Source organism: Falco rusticolus, chromosome 5 (genome assembly GCF_015220075.1).
Source record: "Falco rusticolus isolate bFalRus1 chromosome 5, bFalRus1.pri, whole genome shotgun sequence".
Classification (NCBI taxonomy): domain Eukaryota; kingdom Metazoa; phylum Chordata; class Aves; order Falconiformes; family Falconidae; genus Falco; species Falco rusticolus.
Window position 1 is genome coordinate 90,644,359 of NC_051191.1, and position 23,711 is coordinate 90,668,069.

Genomic DNA, 23,711 nt, shown 5'->3' on the forward strand with positions numbered 1-23,711 from the left:
CAGTGGGTCAGGCTCAGGATTAATGTGGTGCAAGGCCAGGCACAGGCAGGGACCAAAGGTGAAGCCCTAAGCCTCAGTGCCTCTGACAAGGCATCTTACAGCTCTTCGCATGGCAACATCCAAGTTACACAGCTGTGCCGTTCTAGAGCCCAGCTTGATCCCAGTGGCCAAGCCCCTTGGATGGGGTGGGAGGTGGCTGCAGAACATGTTGATGCACTCAGGGCAGGCTCTGATACATACTGGAACACCTTGATTCATGCATTTGTACAGCAATCAGGGATACCTTATTGATTCCTGTTCTTATCTAGTCTCCTCATAACTGAGAGACAATAGCCATCCTTCTCCTTCTCCTTCATTTGCTTCAGGAAAGCTTTTCTTCATTACCGTATTTCAGACAGCTTGAAAATAACCAGTGGCCTTTTTGCTGTCTGATGGTCTCCTTGTGCACCTCTACCTGTCGTGCCCCTACTTAAGGGGGAAGATTTATCTTTATCACAGTCCCCATTCCAAGAAATAATAAAGTTCAGAAGCAACTGTCATGAGATACTATCTGAAACAGTTTTTTGGGACCAAATAGCTGTTCAGGTTGTTCATATTCATGTAATTTGGTGTTTACATTCAGCTTTTTAGTGCATCCTTCTCTGTGGTCAGGGGCTCTCCGGGGCCATAACAGTTCTGGTGCTTTCAGTATTCGAAGAAATATTGCTTTGACCAACACAATGTCTACGCACAGCAAAGATACAGATTTTTATGCATGTCCAGTATTGTATAGGGCACAGTGAGTTTTAGCACATCCACTCCCTGTAGAAAAGAACAAGATGCTTCTGCCTCTGAAAGACTTTCCAGAGTTACAGAATATTTTTCCTTAATTATTCAAAGTGTTGAAGCTTTGTTTGGAATCTGTTCTGGGCTACTCATGTGTATGGAAAACATTCACTGGACTTTCTGCTAGCTCCAGGCTGCTGGTTCCCAGAACAAGGACATCTTGGGCAGTGAGGAGTAGGCAGCATTGGAAGTAGCTGTCTGGAAGACATAAGACTAGAAAATGGGTCAGATTTGATAAGCCTCCCCTACTCTTACCTTTCATTTAAATTGTAAGTAATGCATTTACCCAAACACAAGACAGCTTTGAATGGAAGACAATATTTTCGTTGTATTTGAATTTTGGAAAGGGGATATTTAACTTTGTACACAGGACAAAAAATCAGGTATTTCCCTATCTTCAGATTACAAACTAGGTCAGGATTTTCCAGTCTTCCAGCATTGCAAGCTTGCTACTTTGAACTGCTGCTGTCTCCGTGTGAGGTGCTGGGAAGCGGGCTCTAAGCAGGGGTCACACCTGCCCTCCTCTGTCGGCGGGGGGAGTCTATGAACATTCAATATAGAAAGGGACACTGATGTGGAGTGGCAGTTTAGAGTGTATTTTCTGAAACCTTTTCTTCCTCATCCCACAAGCTGTCTTATATTTAGAGGAGTCTGAAATTTTGATTTGGTGGAATTTTTTGGGTTTTTTTTAAACTTAAAATTTTGAAGAAGGCCTTCAAAAGTACAAGTGAATTTAAGATGCATCTTCCTCATTTTGTAGACCATCTGTAACAATAAGAAGCCATGTGTTGTGGATGCTCCGTTCATATTGGTGAGAGGTACTAGACTCTGGCTATAATGTCTGACAGTGTTTATGATCACCAAGAAAGAACGTCCTGGCAAGGAGCTATGTTGGCATTTCCCATTGCCTAGGCTTCCTGATTGAGAGATGAGGGACAAGTGGGAGATGTAGTAAACATGTGCCATTACAATTAAGAGTCTTTCAACAGTATGGGTAGGGCGGTTGGATTAATTTACCTAAAATCTGGGAAGCACATCTTTAGTGAGTTCTCTTCCTAATAACTGAGTATTGCCAGAGAGCAGCGAGGACAAGCTGCTTCCTAAAGAGTGGGGACCTGGGAGCCAAGGAGAGTAACATGCCTGGCAGGGCAATGGCTTTACCAGGCAAGGTCTAGTTCCACCATGCCCAAATGAGGTGAGCAGAGCAGACCAGGGCCAGGTTCAACCAAGAGTCCAGATTATTAGACAAGCTTGTGATGACGAAGCAAGTACAAGGTCAAGCCAGGAAGCCAATCCACAAGTCAAGTTTGGGTCTCATGAGGGTAACCAGGCTCAGACAGAGTCCAGTGATCGTGGGGAAGGGCTGTAGTGACAAGACAGGTCCATGATCAATGTCCAAAACAATGAGGTTCAAGTTCAGGCACAGGCAAGGCTGTGGCTGCTCTAGAGACCAGCAGTCCTACAACAGATCTCAAGCAAGGGCTGGTTAGCTCAGGGCTGAACTTGCAGGGAGCTCCTGGGCCCATGGGCAGGGTGTGTGGGAGAAGTCCAGAGGTAAGGCTGGTCGGCACAGCTAAGGCCTGTTAGTGCAGTCAGGGCCCTGACAACTATTAAACTGAAAATACTGCGGGAATAGTTAGAAATTTGGCTCATTGTTTAGGTGAAAATTTTCTCTGTACAAACTGCTCTGTTAGTATCTTTCCTATGTGTTTGAATTCTGCTTGAACTAGCTCATGTGAAAAGAACGTTTTCTAGCTGGAAATAGAATTTTCTATCTAAATTAATCACTGTCTAGAGGTGATGTGAGCTCTAGAGCTTGCAGGAGCTCACAGAAGAGCTTTGCCTGCAAGATTCACCCCATTTCCAGGGAACATGGGTAGTGTGTGTTCATCGAGTTTTTTCTTAGGCTGTCGGTCACATTTTGTGTGAAAGGGAGTCAAGAGCATGATTTCTTCTCTTAACAGAAAACAGATGCTATGCTTTCAGTTTGGGGCAGTATTAAATTAGGTTAAAAGAAACACTCAGCTGAGAAGAGGTCTCCAAAAGTGATTTGTTCTGTATAAAGGGGAGATGTATCTTCACCTTCTCCAGAAGACCTGTAGGGCAAGTGATTCAACTGCATTATGGGAAACTCTGGGAAAGTCCCCAGGCTGCCTGATCCACACTTGCAGCCCTTATCTCACGTATTCCCAGTGAGAACTCAGGCCAGAGAGCTGTTGGGTCTTTTCTGGAAATCCAGCAGTTCATGTGGCAAATGCCACTTTCTGTAAGTATTCATTGGAGCAGGGACTTGAATGTCGGTTTCACCTGCACCAAGAAAGTGCCATATCTGGTAGTCTGCAGAATCTGTCAGTTGGAGTCAACAGGAGTCACTTTGGCTCCCATTCTGGCCTGATTGTTTATTTGAAGTGTAATCCCATCAACAGAAATCAAAAGGGAGAAAGCTATTCTCTTAATTTCCTTCTTTAAAAGTCAGAACAAAATCTTCTAACATTTTTAGAATAGCAGTCGTGAACACAGTGCAGTTCTCTTGTCTCATAGCTAAAATGGCTTCAATGGTTGGCAAAGGTGTTAGTTTTCTGTTTGCAAAGGCTCTAAGTATATGCAGCATAGCTTTCATGCAACCAGCAGCATGGCGTTTTGAGAGAAGTTCAAGTGATTGGGCCTTACATGGGTAAAACTCAGCTCCATGGTTCTGGTCAGGAAAATGTGTCTGCAGCAGAGTCCTTTGGACCGTTAGATCAATGTGATTACAATCTTCATGATTGCCATCTCTCCTAGCACTGGACTATATGGTGTTGGAGTTGATACTCCACAACTGAGTGGAAGGAAAGAATGCAAGATAATAGGAATAACATATGTTGCTGTCTTGATAGGATGCTGAGCATTGTAAATCAGCATGGACTTCAGCCAGAAGCAGTCTTAAGCCCCTGCTGAGAGTGTCAGCAGCACACAGTTCCCCAAGTTTATGTCCCTTCACACAAAACTTGTGCAAATTTGAGCTCCTCCATTCTGGTCCAATAAATTCTGAAAGAGAGATCTTGATTCTCCATTCTTGGAACTGCTGGTTTTGAACTCTAGGGATTTGCCTTTCCCCCCCGTATATTTTCCCCCTTAAAATGTCTCTAGTTGAATGAAATAAAATTGGTTTTCTACAGTGTATTGGCAGAAATGATGGAATATCAGTCATAGAATCCCAGTATATTTTCAGCCAGTGCCTGCCTACAAGCCTGTTCAGATGTGCTGAGAATGGGCCGTCAAACCCATTGCTGGCCCTAACATCAGCTAGGAACACATTGTCTTCAGACAAATTGCATCACCTCACACAAACGTTAAATAGGGTATTTGGAGGTTAGTTTCTTTATGCATTTGCTGCTATTTTGACAGAGCATGCGCTTTGTGGTGAGCTCTTTGAGTGAAATTCCACAGTCCCCACTGGAATGTCAATAGAAGTGGAACTCCTTAGGTGGTGAAAGGTACGGTATCTGTAGCTGGCCAAAAGTCAGGTGAATAAACATGTCCATGACAAACATCAATAGTGTGACTGAGTGGAATGTGATCGATTTATTTTCTTCTGCATGTAGCTGAGCACTCAAGTAGGGTTCTGTATTTAGAAATAATCCATTACTGGGATCTCTCCCAGTCTCCTTCTTACCTGGTAGGATTTTTCCTTTTAGGTTTATGTCCAGTTTCCCTCTCTCTCAGGATGTAAATGGTGCAGCCTATAGAATTCCTGTTGAGCTGCTACACAAAGGATATTCCTTAGCAGGAAATACAACTTAAATACATGGTCTGCAAAGGAACTGGCTAGATCTGTTAAATCCCCCGGTTAGCACCATGCTGTAGAGGTGAGTCATCAAAATGCTCTTAATTGTGAAAGTTTGCATGGGGCTGACACCGCGACTCCCGCCCTGCTGGAATAAAGTCACTTATTTTCACCTGTTTGGAGTTAATGGAATGCTATACACTAGTAGGACAAAGAAAGTAGGTAGCCCTGGCGTGATGTCTATTGGTTGGGAAGCGGTAACTTGGGAAGGAAGGTCTGGCTTGTGGTCAGTTACTGAATATGACCTTTTGGTGCAGGGCTATGGCTGAGTGAGCCCAGTGAGTGATGGCTGGGTAATCACTGGGTGTATAAACAGACAACACTGAATAAAGAGATCGTGTTTCCTCTGCTAACAGCACTGGTAATACATAGCTGGCATGAGATGTGCGCCCAGTTCTGCTGTCTACACTTCAAAAAGGTGATGAAAAAATGATGAGGGTTTAGAAACAATTACAAATATGACTGCGAAGGAGTCTTCATAATGGAAGAGCAACTCAAGTGGAAATTAGATGAAAGCTCAGCGATGGTCTGTAGGTAACTATACAGACAAAGGATTTTGATCAAACAGCTCAGACAAAGGCTGAAATGACCAAAAGACTGCAAGTTTAGACATTGTAAGATAGACAAATCCACACTGAAAATCAAGTTCAGACACCTACAGTGGAGGCCAAAGAGTTGCTGGAAAAAACTCATCAGCAAATGCAGTGTATTCCTCTTTACTTGAAGTGACTGAGTTAATGTGCATTATGGCTGGCTGTTTGCCTGTGAGATGTCCTTCAGCTCAACAAGAAGTTTTTGGGATTTATGTAGGATTTCTGTGCCTTACACTGGAAGTCGTGATAACCTCCTAGTTTTCCCCTTTAGCTATAAAATCTGTGTGCCTACCTGTTCATCTGCTTCTTTGGCATGTGGGATTGCTTATTTCCCTTTGTGGTGGGCTTTGAGCACGATCCTGAAAGCTGAGATAGTTTTCTACTCAGAATCTACAGGAAGAGTGAATTAAAGTCATCGGGATCATTTTTCAGATTCTCATCGTAAATGAAGAAACTTGCCTATCCTTATTGCAGTTTTGTTCTTGTATGAAAATGTCACATTCAGCAAATAACTGGGATCTTGCTGCTGCTGCTGCTGCTTGTGTCTTCACCTCACTCCTCCGTTTCTTTGGGCCAACTGCAGCTGTAGCACTGGTGCTGAGTGGCTAGGAAAAAAATGATCTGGAACTCAACAGCATATTGTGTGTGAGCAATGAATTTTTTGCCAGGAGTATGTATAAAATAAATTACTGCTGTGATCCATTTAGAAATCCTCACTTTCCTTAGCTATGGCATCTGCTTAGGCAGCTCGGCTGCTGTTGGCAGGCTGGAGTTCTGGCAGGGACCAGAGGTACCTGGGCAGGAGACTGGGACCTGGCACATGATGGCAGGAGGGTGGGAGAGGATCAGGGGGGGCTGGCTGAAGGGCTGAGGCTAGATTTTGCTCTGTGGTGGTATGGGGCCAACATGATTTTTCTGAGGCAGGCAGCTGTGAACAGCTGGATGAGGAGAGCAGGACCAAGGTGAGAAAGAAGCAGGATGGAGATGTGTAGTAGAATGGGTTAAAAGAGCCAGATTGGAAGGAAAAGAGTCTTCATTCCTTTTTTATTCACTTACCTGTGAATAATACTGAGAGGGCTCTATGTAGGATGAAAGAAGTTGTCAATCTAATATTGCTGCCAGGTATTTGAAAATGCAACTTTGAGCCATGTTGGTTGAAAAAAGACTCTTATGCTGTTGGTGAGCCGTACACGTGCCACTAGTGTGCCGTATTTTTGTGGTTCCAATTTTTCAGTGTGAATGTTAAATGATGTTATTTGTTGTTAAATGAAAACTTGTAAAGAAAAAGTGACATATGGTGGTGCAGTTAAAGGTAGAACCATAACGTGCACCCACAGGAGAGCCTAGTTAATGTAGGCAGCATAACAACAGGCACACTGCTTTATTACTGACTTCAGATTATCTGCCATTGCAATGGCTGCTGGTGTTTTTATAACTTCATTTTTCTCTTTGTTGACTCTAGTGTGGTTCAGCCCGGCAGGTTACCTTAGTCTCTAATCTAGTAGGTGGTGACTGCCTTTTGCAAGACTTGTGCCTGAGTGCACTGGTGTTGCAAGTCAGTGTCTGCTGAAATCCTCAGTCTGCCTTCATTTTCTTGTACTCTTATCATTCCCTTTCTAGGGCTTCCTCGAGTCCCAGCTGTCCAAACCAGCACATGCCGAACTCTGCTGCCCATCTGTTCATCTACACAGAGAAGCGTGACCACATCCCCACAGCCTCAACCAATTTCATTCACTTCCTGCTGTCTTTGGATTCCAGATAAAGCTTTTTTTTGAGAAACCTTCCCCTAATCTGTCCACTTACTGTTGTTAATGTGAGTGCTTTCATTTGGAAGGCGGCTTTATCGTAATTGCACTGGACTGGCTGTATTGCCCTCCTAAAAATGACTGTGTACACCGGTGACTTGAGACCCTGGGAAGGGCATGCATTTCCTTGTGCCTGTTTCCATTCTGCATTCAGTCCTGTGTGTGTCCACATTTCAGCTGTCACCTGGTTTCACCAGGAAGTTCTTGTTACCAAGAATTTGCATTTATCCGTTGCTGTGTTAGCAGTAGCCTCAAAAGCCCCAGTCATCAATATGGCCCTGTTATGTTTGATGTTAAATGAACACATGAAAGTACAGCCTCTGCCCCAAATTGCTTACAACGTGCTAGCACCACGCAACTCATACCTCTGCAGCAAGCAGTTCTCGTCTCATTTTATTTCCTGGTATGGGTGCCTGTAAAATGAACATCATCTGGAGACAATGGATCATTTTACCTAGGCCACCAAACATGTGTTTGTTGGTAATAACTTTGGTTCACTATTCAAGCATGGCCAAGCGAAATGAATGGTCTGGATTCAGAAGCCTTTGTATCCCAGCTCCACTCTTCCCCACACATTATTCTATAACGTAAGTCCCTGATCTATGGACGTTTGTTTTATAGCCCTATGTAAAGTACCATGTGTTTTACAGAACAGAACAATAGTGACAGCCACATTTTCAGTCAATGTGGTTTGGGATTCGGATGTCTTTCCTCTCTCTCTCTCTCTCTCTCACTTCCCCCCCACCCCCCCACCACCCTCCACCCCAGTCTTTAGGTCACTGTATTGTTTTCAGAACTGGCATATCTCAGCAATCAGCAAGTCACGTATGACCGGTCTCTGCTTTACCTGGGAGCTCCTTGAGTCCTGTGCCAAGAGTTTGTCACAAATTTTAAGACATGCAGTTTTTAGAAAATAATTCCAGCAAGGTGGTAAAATTTTGCTTCTTTTTTGGAGTCGTGACATCCAAGCAATGAGTAAACCCACCAGAATACCTGCCTGGCAGCCTGCATGACTGGTGTGCCGGTCTGTAAGCCAAAGCACTTCAAGTGATGACCAGTGAAAGCAGGACACCATTGCCTGGGAAACCAAATAAATAGAAGCACACAGCCATCCATCACTGCCATCTGGAAAAGATTGGGCTGAACGTCTTCCTGTCAGGATCTGCTACAGTATTTATTTGTATAGCTCAGCTTTAGCTTTGGGGATTTCAGCAAAATATTCCTGTCAGCAATGATTCGAAGAGAAGAGTTGTGTCTGATTGTCAGGCTAGTGTTAATTTCTTTGTTCAATTTTGCAAAATTACAGTTGTAACTAATAGTTGCACCTCTTTTTTCACATGTAGGGGCTTCATGTGTGTAGAAACACCACGCAAGAGATGATCTCATTTTGGCATTATGTACACGTGTTACCACAGCACTGCGAATGATCGCGAGCTGGTGACATGTACAGGTGTAAATGATTCCTGATGGATGAGTTTGCTCCTCTGGTGTATGTCTAAACCTGATAAGAAACACAAGTTTTGGCTTAACACACATAGTCCGGTGGGTTCTCTTTACATCAGAAGATAAACAAAAGCCGAAAGATGGTGCTATTTTAAACATTTAAAATAGGAGCGTCTGAATGTATTAAGGTACAAGGGAGCTTGTGAATCAGATAAGCAGTTCTGTGCTAATGGATGTATGTTACAATGCAGTAAACCTTAAAATTTAATAAAGTGATGCTTAAATCTGGAAGGACAGCATGAGCTGTACAAGCTATACAGAACAGAAAAGGGTAAAGAGGCAATTTTAGCTAGCTATAACTCAGCAGTGAAAAGTGTACTGATTCATTTTTTTAAGTGAGGACGCAAGAAAAAGGAACAAACAAATGTAAATGTGCATTTGCTGCTAACCACCAAGGCAGAAAACAAAATGTTCTCCAACCAGCAAATGCCACAAAATGCCAAGTTTAGGGAGGAGCGCAAGCTTTATGTATGCTGATAACTGTCAGAAATTCCATTTAGTCAAAAAAGAACAAAATAGTTTCCTAAACTGAACAGAAAAAATAACTATTGTTCAGAAGTGAGTGAGTCTAGTCAGTGAAGACACTGTCTGGTATCTGCTTTGCCATCTGAGAGGGATGGAGGGGGTGAGGGAGGCAGAGAGCAATTTGGTGCTGGGACCCAGGAAGTTCTGCTGACAGAGGACATGGAGCTAATTCCTGAATTCACTAGTGTAGGGAAGAAGTAGAAGAAAGAAGAGAAAAAGGAAAAAAGGAGAGGATAAAAGAAGGTTAGAAAATGCAGGACCAAACCCTCAATCCCATGTTCACTGTTTACTTACTTTTTACTCAGGTTGGCTCCGTTTGACTTCCATGGGAATTTATAGGAATCAAACCTCAGTAAAGGAGAACTGGGCCATTGTAATTTTGATTCTAGCGGATGAGAGAACAAGCACTAAGAAATTGGGATCCTCAGCAGAAGAGGAAGGGCAGTCGTGTGCATTCATATGGTCCTTTTCTGAATGGACACAGTGAGGCTGACAACAAGCTGGTTCTTCCCATCAGTGTCTTCAGTTTTACACCCTCCCACTAGTGTTACATGTGTGGGAGCAGGGAAATCCAGAGCTTTTCCACTGATGGCCTTGTCTTCAGTATATCCCTGAGGATTCACGTGCTCTGGGAGAGGAACTGTTTTCCTTCCTGGGAGAGCTGTGTCCTTCCTGTAGCCCTCCTAAGAAGTCCCCATGAAGACAGCCTCATGGAGCCTGCCTTTCCCCAGAGCCTCCTCTTGCAGACCCAGTGTAATTACAGCACAAAGAGCTAGCATTCCTTCATGAAAAAAACCCACATTTTCAGAGAACAAGAGGCAGGCAGTGTATGTAATGAGGGGCTGTTCTGAGACGGAAGGTTTGAAACACAACTGATCCGTAAATGAAAATGTTGGGATAGTGTCAAAGCAAGAGTTACCTGAGACTCAAAGGGAGAGAAGAAGAGCAGCAAAGAAAAGAAGAGTTAATGCTTGACCTAGATTCTTTAAAACCTGTTTTTCAAAAGGAAAGGAAGGAAGAAGGGAAAACCATTCAGGGAGCCTGAATTGTTGACTAGACCTCAGAAAATCTAGCCCTTGGAAGGATGGCTGCCCGGGAATGTAGATGTTTGCAAATAATGGGTAACTTTCTATGTTATATTTTATTTCTTGCATTATCAGCTTCATTTTCTAGACAGGAAGTTGGAAATGCAAAATGCAGTGTGCTTATTCTGTGAGAGGAAAGGCAGAGATTTCATTAACATATTCAGAGAAAGGACCACTAATAGAATTGTAGAATCACAGAATCATTTAGGTTGGAAAAGGCCTTTAAGATCATCAAGTCCAACCCAAATAGTTAAGAACAGAATTGAAGAGTCAAACTTCCTTTATTCCACAAAGCTGAAGTGGGAGTAAGAGCCACTATTAAGGAAAAAATCATGCTGCAGAAGACCTTGGTCTGTCCAGAGCCAGGTGCTGCTGATTTGCAGGAAATTTATTTATAATTCTTTGCTCCAGAGAAAACTGAACCTCCGGGTGCATGCAGACCAGGATCTTCCTTACCTTCCAGCTCTTTGCTGACACTGTCATTCTTCCCAGGTGAGTGACAGCATGTGCTGCCAAAGGGTTTGCAAGAGCAATAATACATAGATGAAGAAATAAATTAAGTGATAAGGAAAGGTGAAGTGATACGCCTTCAGGGATCAAATGATATGGTGGATAGTTGTGTATTATTTTACAGGCAGTGTTATGAAACCGTCAGACTTGAAAGCAATAGCACGGGAGCAGGAGGTGAAATCTTTGCAGTGACTGGCTTGCTCTGCAGTGGAGATGGGACTTTGGCATCCTTTGAATAAAATGTAGAAACTCCTGACTTCACTGAAGCTTAAAACAGCAACAACAACAACAGCAACTGAAGGCAAAGAGAATGGAAAATGAGGAGAAGAAATAAAGTTAAAAATTCTCTCAGCTACTGGACTGTGGCTTCACGTTGTCGGGATAACTCTGGGACTTTTTTATATCATGGTGATGTACGTACTACCAGTGCTTAGATATTTAAATGGACAGATGTTGCAGAGATGCTAAAATATCACACCTGCTTTCTATATCCAGTGTTTTGCTTACTGGGAGGACTCAGTCTAGAGATGTCAAACAGCATTGCTTCTGCATTCCTTGGCTATACTCCATCGGAGGAGGCAGCAGTTTTATTTTCTGCTTAGCTCTCTAGAGAAATCACGATGCACAGTTATAACTCGGCGGTTGTATTGTTAGCATATCCCTAATGACTTCAGCTCGCCTCTCTGCCTGGGCAATGATGCCTTCTTTGGCTGTGTTACTGGCATGTAGTAGCTAGCTCACAGTGTCCTGCCAACATGGAATGCATTATCAAATCTTCTGAGTGCAGATGTCTTTTTATTTTTGTTATCTTATTTTCTGTCTCAGAACTTGAAAAAGGGGAGAATCGGTGCTTTTCTCAAACCAGACTGAATTTCCACTGTGCCTTTTCACCTCACTTCATGCTGCTAATTCATGCTACTTACCTGTGTGTCTTGTTTTTAGTTTAATATTTTAGTTTCTTTGTTTTGCAGAAGCGATTGTGTATCTCATCCTTTGTCCATAAAACCAGCATATTTGCACCTTAAGAGGGCCAAATGTGAAGGCTGAAAATATAGAAAGACATTAAAGATATTACTGTTTATTATTTTTAAGCCCATTTCATGAATTTTAAGTGAGTCTAACAGTTTTCTTGCATTTGAGTCATGGTCTCTGAACTCTGTGATTAGCAATGCTTTAGTCTGAAGCTAAAAGGAAAGCTGTTGGCTTCCATAGGTCCGAAACCGCACCACTACAGAGGGCTCAGATCATTGACCTAATTTCTGCTAAGAAATGCAGTTTTATTTTGGTTATGTAAGCTGCTTCCAAATATGCTGTATGCACCGGTCTGATGAGGGAGGGATTTATGTCATTTTAGAAAAAAAAAAAAAGATTCACAGGAAGTCTCTGGTGAAAAGAAAGAAGGAAAAAAAAAAAAAGAAAATTGCCTGCTTGAACAGAGGCTAGATTTTGCTTTGATGAAGCCGCAAAGAATTTGAGCACATATGAAGAACGTCTTATGAAAGTTTTTAGAACCAAAGTAAGATATACTTCACCCCTTAAAGCTTTAATGTAATGTCCCGTGTGGTATATTAGCCACAGTGCATCAAGCACCTTCAATTTATGACTCTGACACCTCTCAGGTACCTTCTGCTCAGTTGCCTCCTTCAGCCTAGACAGCTGTCCTTATCCTGGGGCATCTTTAAGTGCAGCAAGACATGGTAGGTAGAAGGACAAAAACACTACAGCTTATATCATGCTACTGACAATTATTTTAAAGTGATAGAAAATGAAGGAGGAACCAGGAGGCTGAGTGAAAGCAAATGTAGAGCCCGTCATCAAAAAAAGGGAGTGAGATTGATGCTAGTGAATGCTGTGGCTGTCTCAGATGGCATGCAGGCTACCAGCTGGACTGTTAGCTGGGATATAAATACTTCGTTTTTTAGAAAAAAAAAGTATTTGTGGTAACTTCTTGAAAACATTTTTCTCATTTCTTGAGTCACATTCTATGAACTGTAAAGTCACAGTAATGTGCTCCTAGGCCAGGAATTGTTTAGAGTCAGGAGTAGAGCTGATAGATATTTTTCACTTGAAAACAATTTTTTGATGAAAAATGGCCTCTTTTGTGAAACCCTCTGTATTTAATGAAAAACAGAAAGCAAATATGTTCTTCGACTCTAAGTTAAGAGTAAATATCATCCCAAGGCAGTGTGAGCTCCACATGAAGGGAGAAATCAAAGAGTGGGAAAGCACACACACTCCCTAGAGCTTCTTTCACTCAGAACCTGTCATTTCCTCCATAGGGGTGCTTAATTTAAACTGGTGCAGGATACAAATCTTGAATAGAGAGGAAAATAGCAGTTACAGGAGGAAGACTACAGCTGTTGAACGCTGTATTGGAGAACATCAGCTAAGGGCTGAACGTAGCTGATTTCAGATCCCGAGCACATGGCCAACCTGTTTGAAAGACTTACCTATGCAGTGATACCTTCTAGGTACTTTTCATTTTAGTGATGTTAGTCTTCCAGTGGTTCTGGAATATTCATGATCTGATGCGGGTTTTCAAGCACAGTGGTCAGTGGCTGAGGCATTTTTCAGTCTTACTTTCAAGTTGTCATCGTTTCCTGATGTGCCTAGTCTCTGTTTAGAGCTAGTAAGCTGGATTCCTCTCTGTCATTTAAGTATATTTGTGTAGTAAATAGTTTTGGAGTCATAAGCCATTGAACAGCTCTGTGCTTAGACGTATGTGAACTCTCAAGGACTAAATTTAATCCCCAACATCATGTTTTGTAGGGGGTGTCAGCCTTGCATCGTACAAGGGAGTTGGTTTATTGACTAGCTTGATGCTTTGTTCCTTAAGCAGAGTATAAAGAGAGACTAATACTGTGGCTCATTGCATTTCACTGATGATCTCTTATAAGCTGATGTCTTAATTGCATTACTTGTCAAGGTGAAGGGCTGCAGACAGTCCCCAGAGGCATGGGTACACTGAACAGGACCCCTGGTCACTTGGGGTTTTCTTATGGGAAGCTTATCCCAGGTAAAGGTCCCTCTTTAGAGGAGCAATGAACAGAGGCCATGGATCTCCCAGGAATTTCGCTGGCAGCTCTGACAGCTGTGAAATTGTCCTATCAGCAGCCATGTCATTGGAGGGAGTGCCACACAGATCCTGAAATGGAGCTAAATGAACTAGGCATCCCTCCTGTTGGACTGTATCTCTTCATATTTAGTCCTGAACCAAGTAACTTCTTCCCTAATGGTGCATCACGTTGGAATAAACTTGGTACTTTTCTGTTAAATCTGATCTGCTTGGAGAGCACTGGGAACACTCTGTGTGAAGGAGGAGTGAGCATGGGGCATGTGTGCTCCCTTAGAGGCTGTCTGCCCCCACCGCAGGGGTAGGAGCCCCTGGCTGCTTGGCGGGACTGCCCCCCAATGAATTGCAAGGACCCAGGCACGCTGCATTTGGGAAGGGAAATCTCCTTCAGTGAGCAGCATCCACAGGTCGTTGGCAAGCAACAGCGAGCCTAGAAGAGGGTTAGTAACTTGCCATTGACTTCATTTTTCCTTGACTCTAGTCTAATAGCACCTCAGATGTCCAAGGTTGTTTCACCTGCACAAAGGTAGGGTTAGATAGCCAGCGGAGACGTGGAGCCTTGGAATGGATGTGCTAACACACATCTCTGCTCAGGCTCCATAAGTTTAGCTGAGGGCCATGCTATTTATTTTTTAGTTCCTTTTACTTATGCTGATATTTGGAAAAAAAATGAAAAAAAATGTGAAAAAACATATTTTGTTGATTTGTAAGTTTTTGGAAGAGACATTCTTATATACGTTTTAGGCTAGAATGTCACTCCTGGTAAATGAAAATAAAGAGAAACATTTATATACAACTATGTTTTTTGCTATTTTTGACCACCATTCTTTAATAGCTTTTTTTCTAACTTTTTCTCCTTTTTTTTTTTTTTTTTTTTTTTAAGTGTGAGATGTTGATTTCTTGCACCCAGAACTGAGAGAGAAGAGATTCTGAGTTTTGGGGCTCTAGCAAGAATCAAGGCAACCCTGAGGGGTCAAGGATGCTGCAGAACCTCAGGCTGTCTGAAGTGTAGATATGCCCCAGCCTCAGATGGAAGAAGAAACAGTTGCAACTAAATGATGAAGCTTAGCGGAGTCAGTCAAGTGGAGATGATTGCTAAATCAATTTTTTTTTCAGTTCAAAGCCTCTTTTTTTGATTTGCCCATCACCATCTGAAAAGTTTGCCTATGGACTCAACGTTTTCCAGTCTGACCACTGGTTAGATTTTTTAAAAAGTGTGACCAAAAGTGATTTAGTAATTCCTGAGCATGAGGAAAAGTGCAAACCCTGTGTTTGTGAGTCTAGAAAAGGGGATGGAAGTGCTTTAGTGATAATACTGCTGACAGAAACTTCAAATTAGGCAGAAAAAAAACTTCACTAGAAACAAAAAGTTTTTGAGTGTCCTGATGGAAGTTGGTTTGCTTTTGTTTGAATAACAAGCACTCGGTCTAGGCTCAGTTCATTTTAAAGAGCTCTTGTGGTACTCCTAATAACGAACGCCCACTGGAGTGTTCATTGTGTTTCCTGTGTATAAATTATTTTCATGAACCGTTTGCCTGGCACATGCGGCAGTGGAGGGCACCGTCCATGTGTGTTTGGGGTGGGGGAAGGGGTTTGGCAGAGGTAGGCAGGTTTCATTGGTGCCGCAGCGTTCTGATCGCTGCTTTAATGATTGACTTTGAGTCCTCAAGGATCAAAATGCTGTGGAAATACAAGTTATAATGTAGTTATATAAAATTAGAGCGGCAGTAAAAATGAGAGTGGGCTAGCGGCAGGAGAGGATACATGGGAAAACAATTCCTAAACTGAAACGTGCATTAAAGGTTCATTTAAGCAGGTTGCTATGTAACTCTGGACCGACCACAAGCATGTTAAGGCAGCGTTCAACTCCTCTGTAAAACATTTGCTGGTCCACAGGAAGAGTTTGTTGCATTAAGTAATTTATGGGGTGCTAAGAAGTTCCTTAAGCTATTATTAAAAACATACAAAATCTTCCCTGGTTAGGACTCTAGTAACTCAGACTTCTAACTAAGCAGAACTGATAGGGCAGGCCTTTTGATGTTTAATGAGTTCTGAAGCAGATGTGAGATGTGATAGACAGGGGAGCCAGGGTGATTTAGTGCTCATGGAACAAAATGATGAGATGCCCTCCCGAAAAAGAAAATGTAGCTAAAAAGGACAGGTTTTGTTTTTTTTTTTCTTCCCTTCCCTACCCCCCCCCCCCCCCCCCCCCCCCCCGCCCCTTCTTCCTTCTCGGTGCATGTGTTTTTGATTTCCTCACCCCGTGCCTCTCAGTGCTGGCTCATTTCCATTCAAACACACACAGAACACTGAAAACTAATTAGCCCTGGATGCAGCCACAGGAAGTTAGCCTGCCAAGTCCCCTTTCCCCCACAATTCCTCAACTTTCTCAGCTTGCCTCAGGCCAAGGGCTTTGCACTGGGCCTCTCTGTGTAGGTTGCCAGGTCTAATTTTACAATTTCCCTTCACCTTATCAAGTGTGCCCCAGGCCCAACAAGGGGGAAAGGATCAGAGCCAATGTTGTGTTGTGGGCCTTTCTCCCCCACACCCTGTCCCCACCCACCTCTTTTCTTTTCTGCATCAATTTTGGGAGTCTTGGTCATATCTAGTTTCAGTGTTGACTTGTTAATCTGACCTTTGCTAATGCTTTTTAAAGGAACCAAAGAGAACTTCACCATCTTGTAAAACTTGAAAGTCCCTCCTCTCCAAGACTTTTCTTGAAGGTTAACAGATTTTCCCAAGAGCCAGAGGACTACAGGTGTCAACCATTTTCAGGCATCTCATTTCAAAGCAGAGCCCACCACAATCCCAACGCGAGAAGCCAGTCTGATTAGAAGAAGGCAGCAGGCTGGATACCAGCCTACAGTGGGTAGAATCTTGACACGCGCACTCAACAAGAAAATACCAGCATGGCTGCAAAGTTATGAAGGTCTAGAAACATGTCAGGGTTTTCTTCTTGATTCTTACCCTCAGCTGCTGGGCGACAGCTAACAAAAGTCATTCCAGCTCTTTTGACATCCTTTTCTAGGCTGGTGATGGCAGGACATAACCTCTACAGAGAGCACTTTGAGCTTTGTGGGTGAGAGGCACTGAAGGACCTGGCAGCTGTTAGCAAATCTCAATGGAAAGGGGCGAAGAAGGGAAAACATCGGGCAACTGAACTCTCCTCTCCCTTCTTCTGTCGTATAGATAAGTGGGAATTGATGACCTTGTTCGACTGTTGCCCATCCAGTCCATTGTCAAGAACCCACATGATCTAGAATGGTCTTCAGAGGAAGGCTTGAGGATCCTGTGGCGCAGCGGGTGAGAAGAGGCTAATTTGACCTTGTTGTCCAGTGCCATCCAGATCTTCAGGAGTTAGGAAGCGACGTAAGCCCTCAAACACAAAATGTTTGCTGTCGTTGCCTGTGACAACTGTGGATGTTCTTGAGAGCCACATAACTATCCCGTCCTTTTTTATTACTGTTAGGTTTTGAGCTGTGCCAGTTTCCTGGAGCAATGAGTTCCACAGTGTCACTGTGTGTTTTGTGAACAGGATCGTTTTCCTGATGGATGTGCTCTTTGAGTATCTGGAAAAGGTCATGCTACATCTGCAGGTGCTGCACCTGCCCTGTAGCCAGCAAACTCCAGCCTGCATGGCTGGGAGAGGGGGATCATCTGGGAACCAGCTCTAAATGAACTCAGAGTTTGAAAATAACCTGAAGGAAGATAACCCAAAGGAAAATTACAGTGCTAGGATGGGTTGCTATACGAAAGGAATAAGATCCTGTTCTGTTTCATTCTCCCCCAGTGCAAGACTTAAGAAGAATTTTGTAGCGAAGTTACATTTTAAACACATTTACCATCTTGCCTTTGATTTCCATGAATGTTCTTGCTGCAGAGCAGGCGGTGGCACCTAAGGTACTGGGTATGGAACCATCTACTGCCAGTCTCTTTTCACAGCCTGCAAAATGCCTGTAAGGATGTTTTATTTAACATTTCTTACATGTTAGAGACAAACCAGTTATGGAGAAGTGACATCACTGTGCAGGCACGCTGTTCTGGAGCAGATATCAAATGGGAGCACAGAGATGGGATGTTCTAAACTTCAATTTGGAGCATTCTTAAATAAGCCACGTAGCCTGTGAGCAGTCCATTAAGATGAAAGGGACTGCTCTGGTGAAGGCCATGACACTATGTTCCAGTAGCTTACTGAACTTAGACAACCCAGATCATTTTAAGGGAAAAAACCCCAAAACCTCTTCTGTGGATACAGACAATTCTGTTAATCTGATTTCAGGGATGTTGGTGGCATTTGTAGCCTAAGCTCTTGTTGGGCAGAGTCTGGTTTTCCCCCTGCATCTGGACCTGGCCCCAGTGGCCCCCGCCTGCTCACATTACAACAAATGTGAGCTTGGCAGGGCGGCAGAACTAGCAGCCCACTGGTTGACCTGCATGCTCTCCCTCTGGCTCCAGGTTTTAACACTTCTCCAAGTACTTGCAAGAAAATAGCCTCTTATTTTTTTGATCTTTGCCCAAGTAGCAGAACTCTAGTCCAAAATTAGCACATCACTATTGGTGATGTGGACTGGGGATTCACAGAAGAAATCTGTGAATCCCAGTGAGAACTAAACAGCAGAACGTGTGTGTCTTAAAAGAACAAAATTAAGATCAAAGCAGTTTTTATGCAAATATCCGTATTTCTTTTAGCAGGAGCAGAGCAATGCAAAAATGGGAGTGTTTGATAAACATTATTTCTGACTGTTGTTTTGAAGTTTTCTGTGAGGTATTACCAGATGTAATGACCTGCAGTTCTGGAACCACAGCATGCATGTCTTGTGTCAATTTTCTGAGAGTGCATGCGTTTAGTTCAGCAAATTTTTCAGAACTCTTCACTTGTCCTGAAGAGCGAAAGGAGGGAAACAAAAGTCTAACGTAAGAAGTTGGCTTCCTTTCATTTCCATGAAGTCAAAGAAGAGCTTATGTTTTGCTAGGGTCCTAGCAAAATGAGCCCATGTGCCTGGTCTTAGAGCTATATATCTGATTACAAGGAGAGCTAGCTAAAAAAATGTCCATCCAAACTTCACTTTGTGAAATAAAAAAAGGAGGGTTTTTACTGAAAATGAAAGATTCCACAAAATAATCTTATTTTCTTTGAGCTATTCACGTATTCCTCTTAAAACCTAACCTCCAAATTTTAGAGTGCCGTTTCTCAGTACTTTGGGGCTGGGATTTGTCAGCTTTTGTTGGTTGTTCAAAAATGCATGTGTTTGTTTTTCTTCTCTTTTCTCAGTTCTAGGCTTTTGAAAAGGAAATGTTAAAAATATTGTGCGCACCCTTTTCTTTCCCAGTGCAGACTTAATGAGGCAGGGCTAATACAGCAGTAGCCCTGACTTCACACCCCAAGTCACTGGATGTGTTTGCTGGTTACTCAAAACCTCTGCAGTGTGGTGGGGTAAGCTCGGCTCTGTAAAATGTGGCTTGTCTTTCTGTACCTATGGTTTGTTGGCACTGGCTTGTGTCCAGACTCCTGGAAGAGCACAGAATGTTATTCTGGCACCCTGGTAGGAGGGTCCAAATGGATATCTACATGGCTCGGTCCTCACTTGGCTAATCCTTGGGTCACTGAAGCTTGCCTCAGTCAGAACACCTTTACTTTCTATATTTGCTCCTTAAATAACTAATTATACCCATAAGAAACTAGCCTGATCCCAGTTCTGAGTGTGGCATAGTCTTATATAGCTGGAGAGGGGAAAAAGTAGGTCAGAATTCATAAGATCCTGTCCAAAATCAAGCTGTAATAACAAATAACTACAGCAAGAACATTTTCATCACAATTAACCTGCTGTGATTCATTGTTCATTTTGATGCATTTATATCCATTTTGGAGAGGATCTCACGTGAGGCTGGTGTGACATGCTAAAAGGCTCAATTGAGCTTTCTCCCCTCAAGTTTCTCTTTTATAAATGTTCACATTTCTGAAGTTGTTATTGCAAAAGTCCCACTCTGTCCACTTCTGGTGCTTCTGTGAGGGAGAAATACAAGTGTAGCCATTGGTGATGCCCTCGCATGTTGAACTGCTTCAGCTGAGGGCACATGGTTGGGTTTGAAGAGACGGGCTTGCCAGGTCTGAGCGGCTTAGCAGAAGGATCAGGTTTTAAAATGTGTGGGGAGCTGACTTTGTGATCAGCAATAATCTGCCTCCCATTACATAGGCATGAATATACAAGAGCTTAATTATCCTTGTACATGGTCTTGCGAATGAGTCCAGGTGCCTTCAGGACCCTCCTCACCTGATACAGAAGAGGGTGATCTATGGAGCCCTCTCTCTGGAAAGTTCACATGTGCATTATATACGCAGAGACTTCCCAGAATAAAATTTTGGTTATATTTTGCTGTGTAAAACTGGTGCATGGGAACGGTCTAGATAGGACTCCAAACCTGATGCAACACCCTCACCTGCAGCTGTTGTGCCTTGGAGGATAGAAGAAGTGGGAGGAAAACCAGCCGGGTTTGCCTGTGATCCCCAGTGCTCTCTCCATCACCTTGTGTGATGTCTTCAGGCTGTGACCCTCAGTTGCTGGATATTATTTTGGCATTGATAACCAGCAGCCTTCTCAACTTTTCATGCACATTCCTTACCCCGTTCCTTTCCTCTGCTCCATTTCTGTGCCATCTCTCCTTTCTGTGTCGTCAGGCTTTGGTCTGCATTTCCCTTTGTATACACCCTGCTCTTCTGATACAGGGGAAGGCAAAATTCGTATTCCCAAACAGGTCAAGCCCCCCAAAGAAAATCAAGCAAATGAGATAATAATGAGCATAAACCTCTTCCAAATTACTGCAGTTGGATGCATTTTCATTTTTTCACCCTCTTGTTTTGTTTGTATGCTAGAGCTGGTTGAAAAGTGTTGAATTTTTATTTGATTTGGGCATTTTCCCAGGGAATTTGGATTCTTTCCATAGAGAGTCGACATGTCCCCAGAAATTAAGATTTGCAGTGTAAATGGTTTACTTGGTGCCTCTCTTCTCCCCAGCTGTCAGACTTTTGTCTTGCACAGCATCTCTCTCACCACCAGTCCTTTGCGGCAGGGCGTGAAGGAGTTATCTGGGACACCGTGCTGGAGAGGCACAGCGGCATGAGTTACCCAGGCCACAACTCTTCAGGGATGCAGGGGAATGTCTCTCGATGGGGATGTCATCAGTGCTGCTGGCACTGCTGTGCACCGCTGGTTACATGGCTGCGTGGTGTCAGCTCTTCTGATCAATCTGCCCTCTGCTCGGAGCACTAGAAGGCAAAGATCTGTGGGCAGCTTTGTGGCGAGGAACTTTTGGGATATGGCCCTGAAGTTACATTCTATATGTTTTGAGAAGGGTTAACAATTCTGATACCTGGTATCCTATGGGCATTTAACACAGGTGAATACTTGGCACATTTCTGGTACTTATCAGTCACAAGCAAACAGTTGCATGGAGGGGAATGTGGCAGATGGGAACTAGTGAGAGATAAATATTTAAGTTGCTATATGAAAAGCAAATAAAAAAAAATAATATCTCTGTGAAAGTGAAATGAGGAAATTAGTTACCTGTACTCTGTCAGTGGAAAACAAGCCACCTCTCTGGTGTAGCTGTCACCCTGAGAAAGTCTCTGATGCCACTGTCATCTTGGGTTCCCATCTCTGAGAAGCTGTCTGGCTCTCTGCAATATAGCCATGCGCATAAACACGGCTTTTTATTTTTGAAACACATGAAATAATTTAGTACAAACTAGAAAATAACTTCCAAATGCCCTCTTTTGCTTGCACTCTTCGGAGAACATATGGGGAAGATAGCACATACTTTTCTTACAAAGAAAATGAAAATGTCATTGTTTTCCCCAAATGAATTTGAAAAATTGATTTTGAAAAAAATGCATCTTTGAGATCAACTCCTCCCATATCAATACATCATACAAGAAACCAGTCACCTCTGCAGAAACATTTATTGGTTTCCATCATGTTGCATCGTTTAAAAGATGAGACAGCACGCTCTGCAGAGTGCAGAACTTCCTCTCCTCTCCTCTCTACTTTAATTGCATTTCTGTTCTCAGCATTACATAACTTTAAAGGCATGTTATAAATATTGTTCTGCGTCATAGATCATGTCTATAATATATACAGCATTTTCACTTTGACATAGCCTCCTAACAAAAAAGCAAAACGTGGGAAATTAAAATAAAAGATGCCAACCTGCCCATTCAAAAGACGTTTTGCTTTTTTTTTGCAGAAGCCAATTTTATGCGTTTTGATTCTTCTGCAAAGTCAGTTTGGAAAACTTTGTTTAAAAACCCTGAAAGTTTTTAAAGCCAGAAAACATATTTCCAGAATTCTTCTCCTATGTCTATAGTTTCATGTAGGGTTTTTTGTTGTATTATTTCAAATTCAAGATGAAATCGTGGCTGATTCCCACTCAGATTAACACTAGTGGGGAACACCACATGAGAACACAGGCAGATATGAGAATAACCAGCTGAATTCCGTGAGTTTTAAGTGCTAGAGCAAGAAAGAGGGGTGCTACAGGTACAGACATTTGCTCTTTTCTCAATTTGCTCCAGCAAGTTAAAAGTTCAACTACTATGACAGAGAATAAGGTTGTAATCCCAACAGATACTACTCCTCATTGCAAAATCCGTAATTTTGATAGGGAGTGTTTTTCTTGATGAGCAGCCTTGCAGTCTAGCCTGCATTTTCGCTTTGTTTTTGCTTATGAACTGATAACTGTGCCAACTGTCACCTGTCTAATTTGGTGCATAAATATATTAACATTTGTGTTCCAGCTGAATCTCTGAGTCTGATGTGACTGATCCAAAAGTGACCTTCATTTTGAATTTTAGTAATGAACGGAAAGAAATATTTAGGTAATACATTTTTCTAAAAATTGCCTGAACATTAGCATATCAAATGCTTGGACCATCCGCTTTTCTGCAGTGGAAGTTCTGAAAGGCTTTACCTAGAAAGGTAAATTTTTTTGACATCTTCATATAAACACAACATTTCAACATCCCCAAATCATGTTTCATTTTGATTTTTTTTGGAAATGTTTTTCATTATTAAAATAAGCTTTTCTATTGCATTACAGGGTCCGTAGTTCAAGTTCCCTTCTCTCTTGGACGCTGGGTTCTCTGGCTGGACATCTTTCCATGTTGTACCTAAACCCTAGTGATTCCCAGGACAAACCTTCTTGGGTAAGGAGCGGTGTGGGAGCCTGTGGAGGTGGGACGGATCTCATCGGCTGGTTTCAGTAATGTACAAAACGTGAGAAAGCAATGCAGCTTTTGCTGATGGCATGGAGCTGGGGACATCGTCAGCACAGAAAAGGTCATGACTGACCCAGGAAAAAGCAGCTGGCCATGAATGTTGGTGTGTAGAGAGGGGAGGGCAGAGCGAGGTAAGAGGTTTTGCTTGCTTGCAGGTTGGCTGTGAGTCACTGGTGCACTATGACTGTGGAGAAAACAAACCTCATCCTACAGTGTATTGAGACATTTCTGTACTATCGTGATAGCAGAGTTCAGTGAGTACACAGCTCGTGCCTGGCAAAGGCTGAACTGGAGGTAAATTTGCCGAGGATGCCTGCTGGAGTGTCTGTGAATAGGAAGCCTGTCTTACGTGTGGACACCAAGACAACTTGGTTTTTTTTGACTCAGCCGTGCAGAAGACCAGGAAGAAGATGCTAATGTTCCCTACGCATAATCCAGGGCCAAGCAGTGGGGTACAGCAGAGCAATCCAAGCAGAGTGACCATCCTGGCACAAGAACAAATGGCTCTGAGCAAATGTGTGCTGTGAATTGGGAGAATGAGGAAAAGCATCGGTAGAAATAATGGAAACTGGAAGCTGAACAAAACTTTAAGACAGGGCTGGTAAATATTTTAAAAGGATTACATGGTGCGATTTTTGCCTACTTTGGTGACTTGGGATGTTCATTTTAAGGCCCTGTGTTCTGCTTTCTTTCAG

The 23,711-nt window shown here is 42.9% G+C and overlaps 2 long non-coding RNA genes across 8 annotated transcripts in view; both read left to right on the top strand.

Annotated features, from left to right (window-relative positions):
* The window catches only part of LOC119149468, a 68,953-nt gene that overhangs the window by 31,063 nt on the left and 14,179 nt on the right, over positions 1–23,711 (top strand). For 6 of the 7 annotated variants that reach the window (XR_005104704.1, XR_005104702.1, XR_005104706.1 and 3 more), the window contains 4 exons: positions 19,076–19,179; positions 22,537–22,717; positions 22,839–22,944; positions 23,404–23,617. This is a non-coding gene — a long non-coding RNA (uncharacterized LOC119149468). The remainder of the gene's footprint in view (positions 1–19,075; positions 19,180–22,536; positions 22,718–22,838; positions 22,945–23,403; positions 23,618–23,711) is intronic. The other variant, XR_005104703.1, reaches the window with a different exon arrangement.
* Positions 7,653–11,763, top strand: LOC119149469. The gene is made up of 2 exons (XR_005104710.1): positions 7,653–10,654; positions 10,797–11,763. It is a non-coding gene; the product is annotated as an uncharacterized LOC119149469 (long non-coding RNA).